This window comes from Podarcis raffonei, chromosome Z (genome assembly GCF_027172205.1).
Source record: "Podarcis raffonei isolate rPodRaf1 chromosome Z, rPodRaf1.pri, whole genome shotgun sequence".
In the NCBI taxonomy this organism is placed as follows: Eukaryota; Metazoa; Chordata; class Lepidosauria; order Squamata; family Lacertidae; genus Podarcis; species Podarcis raffonei.
Window position 1 is genome coordinate 31785282 of NC_070621.1, and position 11285 is coordinate 31796566.

The window sequence follows — 11285 nt, forward strand, 5'->3', positions numbered from 1 at the left end:
TTCAAGTTTTTATTGATAAGCCAGATTCCTAGGTATTTAACTTTTTGTGGATTTCTATCTTTGTGATCTCCTGCAACTCCTTTTTCTCCATTTTGGTCACATTTTTTGTTAATGCTTTTGTCTTTCCTTTGTTTCCATAACATCCTTCTTGACCGTCTTGTGGGGCTGGGAGTTGGGGGCACTGTTATACAGTGGTTCCGCTCCTTCCTCCTGGGCCGTGTCCAGAAAGTGGTGGTGGGGGATGAGTGTTCAGACCCCTGGCTCACACTTGTGGGGTGCCTCAGGGTTCCGTCCTCTCCCCCATGCTTTTTAATATCTATATGAAGCTGTGGGGAGAGATCATCAGAGGGTTTGGGCTGGGTGTTCATCAGTATGCAGATGACACCCAGCTCTACCTCTCCTTTAAATCAGAACCAGTGAAGGCAGTGAAGGTCCTGTGTGAGTGCCTGGAGGCGGTTGAAGGATAGATGACGGCTAATAGATTGAGGTTTAACCCTGACAAGACAGAAATACTGTTTTGGGGGGACAGGGGGCAGGCGGGTATGGGGGACTCCCTGGTCCTGAATGGGGTAACTGTGCCCTTAAGGACCAGGTGCGCAGCCTGGGAGTCATTTTGGACTCACAGCTGTCCATGGAGGCGCAGGTCAAATCTGTGTCCAAGGCAGCTGTTTACCAGCTCCATCTGGTACGCAGGCTGAGACCCTACCTGCCTGCAGACTGTCTTGCCAGAGTGGTGCATGCTCTAGTCATCTCCCACTTGGAATACTGCAATGCCCTCTACGTGGGGCTACCTTTGAAGGTGACCCGGAAACTGCAATTAATCCACAATGCGGCAGCTACACTGGTGACTGGGAGTGGCTGCCGGGACCACATAACACTGGTCCTGAGAGATCTGCATTGGTTCCCAGTACGTTTCCAAGCACAATTTAAAGTGTTGGTGCTGACCTTTAAAGCCCTAAACAGCCTCGGTCCTGTATACCTGAAGGAGCGTCTCCATCCCCATCATTCAGCCCAGACACTGAGATCCAGCGCCAAGGGCCTTCTGGCAGTTCTCTCATTGTGAGAAGTGAGGTTACAGAGAACCAGACAGAGGGCCTTCTCAGTAGTTGCGCCTGCCCTGTGGAACGCCCTCCCTTCAGATATGAAGGAAATAAGCAACTATCTTCTCTTTAAAAGACATCTGAAGGCAGCCCTGTTTAGGGAAGTTTTTAATATTTAATGCTGTATTGTTTTTAATACTCAATTGGAAGCTGCCCAGAGTGGCTGGGGAAACACAGATGGGTGGGGTATAAATAATATATTATTATTATTATTATTATTATTATTATTATTATTTGTTTAATTTAAACCCTGCCACTTGCCCAAACTCTTGTATTTTTCCTAAGACTTTAGGGAGACAATTTTTTGGCTCTTCTACTGTAATTACCAAGTCATCTGCGAATGCTTTCAACTTAAATTCATTTTTCCCTGCTCTTATTCCCATAATCTGTTTATCTTTTCTTATATTTCTATTCAGAACTTCCAGGACCAAAATGAATAATAAAGGTGATAGCGGACATCCTTGCCTCGTTCCTTTTTCTATTTTGAATGGGGTCATTATCACCTTATTAATAATCAATTTTGCAATACTCTGAATGTCCAAGTATCCAATAATTCCCAGTTGTAATCCTTTTAAGGTTTTGATTGACTTCCAAATATCCAAGCTTGAAACAATCTGTAACTCCAAAAAAAGTCCAGTTAGTCCACCAGTGTCCATGTAGCTGTAATATATTTCCAGGCAGTAGGTCAACTTTCTAAAGATTTAAACTTTGAAGTACTTGTCCTGGTCTTTCAAAAACACAATGGATGTAATTTATTCCACTCCAGCAGTCAAGGTGCTCCACCCTCTTAGGGGTCTCCCCACCTCAGTCGGCTGAGCAGAACCCCTGCCAGGCTTTGGTAGTTGTTTGGAAAGATCCATCAAAATTTTATCAGGTTGAATTTCTTCAAAATAAGTTACAATATGCAGCTCTAAATAAGATCCAATCAACACCTCTCAATCCAATAAAGGTTCTAACAATCCAATAAGTTAATTTCTGTCCATTGAGAAGGGAAGGCTCTCCAGTCTCTAAAGCTGTTATTATTCATCAAAGGCTACAAAAAAATAAAGAAAACCTCTCTCATTCACAAAGAGATCCTCGCAGCTCCAGGCCACAAAAGAGGAAGTATGACTTCCTGTTTAATACTCCACTCTTTCTCCTCTAATTTTAGCCCAATTAAGTTCTGATTTCAATTCTTCAGAGAAAGTTTATTTTTAATTACCTTATTTTGGTATATCTGTTGCTTCTGGAGGCGACCAGTGACTTCGGTCGGTGAGCATGCGTTGGAGCCTTGAATCCCCCTCAACTGCCCCCCCCCTCGCTTACTGTTGAAGCAGTTGCAAGAGCCGGGTCCCGGCAGGAGGAAAAAACGGATTCTGCTGTAATTCAGTTAATGTACTTTGAAAAATTGGGGGGGGGGGGGGAACAGTTGGGTTTTGTGACCAATATATATCTACTAATGGAGCTTTACCTGGTGCCTCAGGTTAAGTACTTAATTGGTTCTGGAAGTCGGTTCTTAACCTGAAGCGTTCTTAACCTGAAGCGGACTTTCCCATTGAAAGTAATGGAAAGTGGATTGATCCATTCCAGACGATGAAAAACACCCCCTAAAACAACAATTTAACATGAATTTCACTGTCTAACGAGACCATTGATCCATAAAATTAAGGCAATAATCAATGTACTGTAAAGGGACCCCTGACCATTAGATCCAGTCGTGGCCGACTCTGGGGTTGCGGCACTCATCTCGCTTTGTTGGCCGAGGGAGCCGGCGTACAGCTTCCGGGTCATGTGGCCAGCATGACTAAGTCGCTTCTGGCGAACCAGAGCAGCACACGGAAATGCCGTTTACCTTCCCGCCGAAGTGGTACCTATTTATCTACTTGCACTTTGACATGCTTTTGAACTGCTAGGTTGGCAGGAGCAGGGGCCGAGCAACGGGAGCTCACCCCGTCATTGCAGGGATTCGAACTGCCGATCTTCTGATCGGCAAGTCCTAGGCTCTGTGGTTTAACCCACAGCACCACCCGCGTCCCTTAATCAATGTACTGTACTATAAAATAAATAAGACAGTATTTTAGATGAAAAAAATTAACATTTTTTTTCCTTACGTGCACTGATGATAGTCAATTTGGATGGGGGGCTTTTATCCATTTCTGAAGTCACACAATCAACCAGTAGCTGAACTGGGTTCCACACAGTCACAAAAACAAGTCACAAAAATGAAGTCACAAGCCACAGTCACAAAAGCCAAAATATGATCTCTGCAGTCTCCACTGTTCTATACAATTTCTGACTGTTTTGGAGCCTTGGTGTACTTTAAGTGTTAATTCAAAACTAATTCAAAATTATTATTGTATTTTTCTTTCCCACCAGTAGGTGGCACTGTGTTCTCTCTTTTTTTGCCCTAGTCTCGCACTTGGTGTTTTATCTTAATGACCTTCTCAGACAGTTCTTTGATTGCAAATCCGGTGACCTATTTCTGTTTCTTTGGTGAAGACAAAGACGCTGACTCAGTCTTTCTATGCTACCATTTTCCTGCTTAGCCTACACTCCACTGTGCCTTCTGCTCCCCTTCTTGTTCGTTCACTGTCTTTCTTCAACTTTCTTCACCTCCTTTTCCTTCTTGCAGCATCCACATATAATATATGCATGGTTATGCAAAAGTTCATAAACAAGAAATAGTAAGCGTAATAAATTGCTGTCAGGGAACACCGCGGCGAAGGCAGGATGCCTTTCAATAGTCAACGTCCAGCAATATTGTAGTGGTAGGTGCTCCAACGTAGGGAGAATATATTCAAACCACTGCTATTTCTGTTTTCATAATTGAATGTAATGTATCCAATTTTATTATCAGCTGATGAAGAATCATCCTTGAAACAGTTGACTTATCCCGGAAACACTGTTCTGTTCCTGTTTTGTTTGCTGTTTATTGCTGCATTCTACAGTGGTTTGAATATATTAGTGGTAGCAATTATTCTGAGATTATTCTCTTTGTTTTACCTGGCATTCTTAATATGTAATTACCGTAATTTTTGCTCCATAAGACACACTTTTTTCTTCCTAAAAAGTAAGGGTAAATGTCTGTGTGTCTTATGGAGTGCATGTGTGGTCCCTTGAGCCGAATTGCCCAGGGGCAAAAAGCAGATCATGCTTTCCCCCCCCTTTTTTTTTTTGAAAAAGGGAAGTGTGTGTTGAAACAAAGCCGCTGATCGGCAAGCGATCCGTAGGGAGATAAGGGAGGCTAGCAATAAAGGAGGCTGTCTGGGAGTAGGGAGGTAAAGACAGTGAACTTGCAAGGAGAGGAGACAGGAAGACTAAAGCAATGAGGAGAGAAATTAGAAGAAAAGGAGGAGAAAAAAACTGCTCCAGCTAAGGAAAAGACACTAAGGCAAACAAGAGGGAAGGGAGTGTTGAAAGAAAACAGCTGATCGGTAAGGGATCAGGAGGGAGATAAGGGACGCTAGTGATAAAGGAGGCTGCCTGGGAGGGGGGAGGTAAAAGCCCATGGATCCTCAGGATTTTTACATTGGGTCACCCCAAATTCACCATCAGATCACATAGCATATCTATGGCTACAGCCTGCATCAAAAAAATGCACCCACTGTTGCGTGGGGCCACAATGGCGCAAAAACGTGGTTACAAAGAACAGATCCACATGGATCCTCAGGATTTTTGCATTGGGTCACCCCAGATTCACCATCAGAGCACATAGCATGTCCATGGCTACAGCCTGCACCAAATTTTTTTTTAAAAAATGCACCCACTGTTTCATGGGGCCGCAATGGCGCAAAAACATGGTTACAAAGCACAGATCCACATGGATGCTCAGGATTTTTGCATTGGGCAATCCCAAACTCACCATCAAATCACATGACTGTGGCCACAGCATGAACCACAAAAATCATACATCCACTGTTTCATTCAAAGTACTTCTCTGTCCATTTACTTGGGAGTAAGCCCCATGGAATTCACAAGGACTTAGTTCTGAGTAGACATCATTAAGTTTATACTGTTAGTCACTTTTTTGCATTAAATAGTTTATAGCAGGTGAGACAGTTAAATCAAAAGCCCATCCTCTGTTGATATGAATCCACAATTCTATACCCACTTATTTGGGAGTAACCCCCACTAAAGTCAACAGGGCTTACTTCTGAGTAGACATGCATAGGATTGTGCTGTAAATTAGCCACACTTTCATAAATCAATGGGACTTAGCTAGCTGTGACTGATTTCAACAGAACCAAAGTGTGGCTTTTAGCATATACCAATACACGGTTCCATGTGCATTCACCGAATCATAGAATTGTAGAGTTAGAAAGGACCTAAGGGTCATCTAGTTCAACCCCTGAGGCACATTCTTTCCTTAAAGAATTTTGGGCACTGCAGTTCGTTAAGTGTTGCTGGGACTGAGGAGTAAACTACAGTGCCCAGAATTCTTTGGGGCAAAGGATGTACTTTAAAGGTGTAGCATGCACATGCAAAGCCCACTGAAGTGAAGAGCATGGCACGAAAGGGGGGTTAACTCAGAAGTAAGGCCCCTTGTATGACTTGCTTTTGTTTTTATATGCTTTCCCTACCAGGACAGTCCAAACTGTAAGGTGAAGTTCACGACAGCATGCACTGCTCACTGAAAAGCTGTTTCTCAGAAGGTTGCCTTACCATGAGTGCTGTATCTCAGAGCATGCTGCAGTTGGGCCAATGTGCTCTCTTGCACCCCCAAGAAAGAGACATGCTCACTGGGGAAATGGCGAGGTTCTTTCCATGGTGGAGCTCTGCCCAGCATTGGTAGAGAGTGATGGCAAACTCTGTGCTCAGGTTCTGTGGTTCATGGTGTCAGTACAGTCTTACCTCGGGTTACAGGTGCTTCGGGTTGCGCGATTTCGGGTTGCGCACCGCACCAAACCCGGAAGTACTAGAACTGGTAACTTCTGGGTTTCGGCACTTGTGCATGCACAGAAGCGTCAAATTGCAACCCACGTGTGCGCAGACGTGGCGCTGCAGGTTGAGGATGCTATGGGTTGTGGATGTGCTTCCCACACGGATCACGTTCGCAACCCGAGCATCCACTGTATAAAAGCTTTCCTGCCTTGCTCTCCCTCCAGGTCTTCAAATATTATGTCATCTAATGGAAAAGAAGATAAGGCTAACAATTATAACTGTTTTAGGGACTTTCCTATATACAGTACCCTAAACATATCCTTGGACCACAGGTATGAAGTTTACGGCATGTAATGCCTTAAGAGAGAATCTAATGAAAATGATCTACAGGTGGTACATGACACCAGTCAAGCTTGCAAAAATATATCATTTGCCTGATAATAAATGCTGGAAATGTAAAGAGACTGAAGGTACATTCTTTCACCTTTGGTGGACGTGCCCAAGGATTAAGGCTTTCTGGGAGATGATCTATAATGAAATGAAAAAGGTATTTAAATATACATTTTTGAAGAAAGCAGAGGCTTTTCTCCTGGGCATGGTCGGCCAATCGGTGTTAAAGAAGGATAGAATTTTTTTTATATATGCTACAGCGGCAGCAAGAATACTTATCGCAAAGTATTGGAAGACACAAGATCTACCCACCCGGGAAGAGTGGCAGATGAAGGTGATGGATTACATGGAACTGGCGGAAATGACTGGCAGAATCCAAGACCAGGGAGAAGAGCCGGTAGAAGAAGGTTGGAAGAAATTTAAAGACTATCTACAGAAATATTGTAAAATTAAAGAATGTTAGAAGGATGCTGGAATGAAGTTATGCGGTTTTAGCAGTAATGTTACAAAGGAGTATGTAAAAATGGATTGTTAACAGGTGAGAATGTAAAGTTACAATATACTATGATAAATTATTAAGATAAAAACAAAGATGGAAAGGATTTGCTGAATTAACTAATTGAACTAGAACACAAAAAAGGGAGGTGTGAGGAGGTCAAGGAAACAAGCAAATGAAAGATAAGATATGGAAAAATTGACTTGTTTTTAATTGTTTTTATTTTTCTGTTTTTTTATGTATTTTGTATTTTTGTTTTATTTTCCTTTATTTTTGTAATTCTTTGAAATTTTAATAAATATTATTTTTTTAAAAAAACATATCCTTGGAAATTGACATTACCTTCAAGTTTTCCTTGGTGTTTTTTCCTCCTGCCATCTCCCTCCAGTCTCTTCCTGCTCTTCCTCGAGGTCTTCTACAATTACTGGTAGATCTTCTGAAAGGAAAATCAGAGAAGGCTGCCAGTTAGATAAACTTTCTTATATACAGTGGTACCTTGGGTTAAGTACTTAATTCGTTCCGGAGGTCCGTTCTTAACCTGAAACTGTTCTTAACCTGAAGCACCACTCTAGCTAATTACCGTTTTACCGTTAAATAGTCATTATTTATTACATCAGCACAGCACCTCCTACTGTGATGAGAAGGAACTGCCCGAACGTAGCACATCACAGTCCCAGTAAAAAGAAAGAAAAGCATTTTATTTCATTTTTGCATTTTAAAGGTAAAGGTAAAGGGACCCCTGACCATTAGGTCCAGTTGTGACTGACTTGCCAGCGCTGTATTTAAAACGCCACTGCATTGTATACAATAGCCAGAAGAAGAAGAAAAAGTTGCCACAAAATAGAGATATTTGCAGCACGTTACAGCTCCATGTAGCTGCCCATCCAGTAGCAGACTGCAGGGACAATTACAGGCGCAATGCAATGATGCCACAGATAATTCTACGATAATTTGCAGCATATTTAAATCCTTTTTCCTTCAGCAAGTTTACGCGTCAACTTCCTGCAAAGTAATGTTAATAGCACGCCAAGTATAAGAACAGAAACACCCACCCATGTTGTAATTCAATGCACGCTTGGAAGACCATATAAATAGGCAGAGGGTTTGAACGGATGGATTTTATTTCTATGACACTTTTCATTCAAAAGATCCCAAAGCGGCTTACAAACAATAAATAACAGTAACATGGTAGAACATCTATCTTACAGTGCATTAAAATGCCCATACAAATGATGTCTGTGACATTACGTGAATTAGGAACTACCTGAGCGCACAACACTCTTAGTACTTTTTTTTTTTTTTTGCATTACAGCCTGACAAACAAAATCGAATATGCAGAGATTTAGGATGTATTTAAACATCATTGCATTTTTACAAGATAGCAAACTGCAAAACCAATAATCAATAATTGCAGCAAAAGCAGGGGTGGAGGATGTCCTTAGCACTTGTGCATATAGGGCTCCTGATCTGCCCAGAGGTTTGCGGTTCTTACAGCAAAACCAGACTACCATTCAACCAACATCAGTTGCTGAAAAGGATAATTTACTACGAACACACCCCCCCAAAATGGGGTCCCCTCCAAACCTGTGCTAGCCTTGCTGAAAGGCAGGAAAGCTCCTTAACCCTCCCATCACCCAGGCGCGGGGGAAGGTGTTGGCTGCCAGTCCTCCCTGCAACTCTCCCTCCCTGCTGCCCCCACAACTGCCATCCCTGCTGGTGGGACAGCGGCCAAGGGTGGGAAACGGGCAAATGGGGGGGGGGGGGACCAGCAGACAATGCTGCTGCTGCTGCCTCCTAGTGGTGCAACTGAGTCATTTTTTACTCTGTGGCTTTTTTCACGGATGTCCACAGGGGGGCAGTCAGCTGTGCTGTGCTTGGAGCCCCGTTTTCTCCCGTTTTGTTCCCTGGAGACCCCTCTCCCCCCCCCAAAAAAAACCAGACGTCCCTGGAGGCCCTACCGGGCTGCCTCTGCTGCCTATTCGCCTCTGTCTCTCTCCTGCTGCTGGTCAGCAGAGCCAAGGCAGAGCCTTGAACAGGGGGAGGGGGATGGGGATGACAGGCAGTCACAAAAGTTGGGGTTGTCAAAGGTGTTGCTTGGCTTTCCCAGATTAAAACATATCCCACCTTCATCTCCAAAGAGCTCAAGAGCTTCCACTGAAATGAGGCTGCATTTTAAATTGTACTTTAATCCTGCTTTTAAGTTGTATTTTAATTAATTGTTTTTGTACTTGATGTTAGCCGCCCTGAGCCTGGTCTTGGCCAAGGAAGGGGGGTATAAATAAAACTAAATAAATAAAACTAATTAAATAAATAAATGAAATAAATAAGGTGGCTCCATGATCCTCTCCTCGTTCAGCCCTGTGAGGTAGGCATAGGCTGAGAGGCAGCTCCCTGTGAGTTTTTTTGGCCCAGAGGGGATTTGAACCCTCTCATGTCCTGGACCCACACTCTAACCACTACATCACACTGTTGCGTCCTCCCCTGGCTTGTTCAATGGTCTGGGCCCAAACCTCACCTAGAGGCAGGAGGTGATAGAGTAAAAGTGACTCAGCCTCCTACTTTCACACACCCTGGGGCAGTTGCTGCTGCCCTTCCTACTCCCTTTTGCCGCTGGCGCAGATGCCCACAAGGAGGCAGAGGACAGTGGCACTGAGCAGAAGGGGAACAGACGGCTGACCAGCAGTAGGCGGGGAACAGGAAACAAGTGTATGGAGTGCCAGTTTTTCTGTAAGGACTGGTCAACTTCTGCCAGCTCATTGTCTCACATGGAAGTGCTCCTGTAGATGCCGAGGTTGTTCACAGAGCCTCTTTGCTGCTGTAACCACTGCTATGTAACCACCGCCTTGCCCATTCCCACAGGGCTCCATTTGCACCCCTGCTCATCTCACCCAGGATTTTGCATGTTTGAGAAAATGAAAGTAAACAGGCAGCAACCAGGAGGAGGAGGAGGACCTGCTCTGTGCAGGACTATGGCAGCCTGATGATGGCAATGGCCTATGACCAGGGCCAGCCCAAGACATTTCGGCACATGAGGTGAACCACAAAATAGAGCTTCCCCTCTTTGCCAGGGAGTTTCTATGCAACACACACAACGTGACAGGCTGTATGTAACTATATAAATTCTTTTTAAAAATTCTTTTTAATTCTTTTAAAAATACAATTCAACATATCATATCATTGACCAGGAGATACAATTCTTATATCAATCTTTTAAGAATTCTGGTGTTCCTTGTATGTAAGTTTCAGACAAAAGTTCTAAGTCTTTCGTCTTACACCTGCATACAAGGAATGCCAGAATTCTTAAAAGCATCTTCACATGGAACATTACAAGATTGATATAAGAATTCCACATCGTGGATATTGCTAACGTAAGAACTAACGCGGGTGGCGCTGTGGGTAAAAGCCTCAGCGCCTAGGGCTTGCCGATCGAAAGGTCGGCGGTTCGAATCCCCGTGGCGGGGTGCGCTCCCGCTGCTCGGTCCCAGCGCCTGCCAACCTAGCCGTTCGAAAGCACCCCTGGGTGCAAGTAGATAAATAGGGACCGCTTACCAGCGGGAAGGTAAACGGCGTTTCCGTGTGCGGCTCTGGCTCGCCAGAGCAGCGATGTCACGCTGGCCACGTGACCCGGAAGTGTCTCTGGACAGCGCTGGCCCCCGGCCTCTTGAGATGGGCGCACAACCCCAGAGTGTGTCAAGACTGGCCCGTACGGGCAGGCAGCGACGCGGACTTATAAAAAATATTGGGGGGGGCCCGGGAAAGCTCATGAATAATAAATAAGCTCATGAATATGCAAATAAAGTGGCGCCGCCTCCTCGTGAGCGAATAGGGGAGAGCGTGCTGCGCCTATTAATCAGCTCCAAAGGAAATTGGGTGGAGCTTTTGCTCGGGAGGGAGGGCAGGAGGCATGCAGCCCGCCCCCCCTGTGCATTTTGGGCTGGGGGAGGGGCGGCGATGGCGCTCTGCTGGAGGGGCGCCGGAGATTATTGGGGGGGCGGAGCCCCCCCAAACGAATTTTTGAGGGGGCTCGGGCCCCCTCAAGCCCCATGGAGTCGGCGCCTATGCGGGCAGGGGTACCTTTACCTTTACTTTAAGAACTAAATAGATTGTATCTCCTGGTCAATCTGCTGGACTCTAATTTCTTATAATATGTTTTGGATACGTCGGTCTACAGAACCACATATTTTGATATATATTGAATCGTATTTTAAAAAGAATTAAAAAGAATTTTTAAAAAAGAATTTATATAGTTACATACAGCCTGTCACGTTGTGTGTGTTGTTTAGTTTTGCATTTACGTGACAAAGTGTTTGGTAGTGTTTTGAAGGGAGTTTCTATGGCCTATGTTATTGACAACCAGTTTGGGATTGCTTTTCGGCAAAAACAGAATGCAAACACTGAAGCAAACACGAAACGAAAAAATGTCCCGGGAACACTGGAGC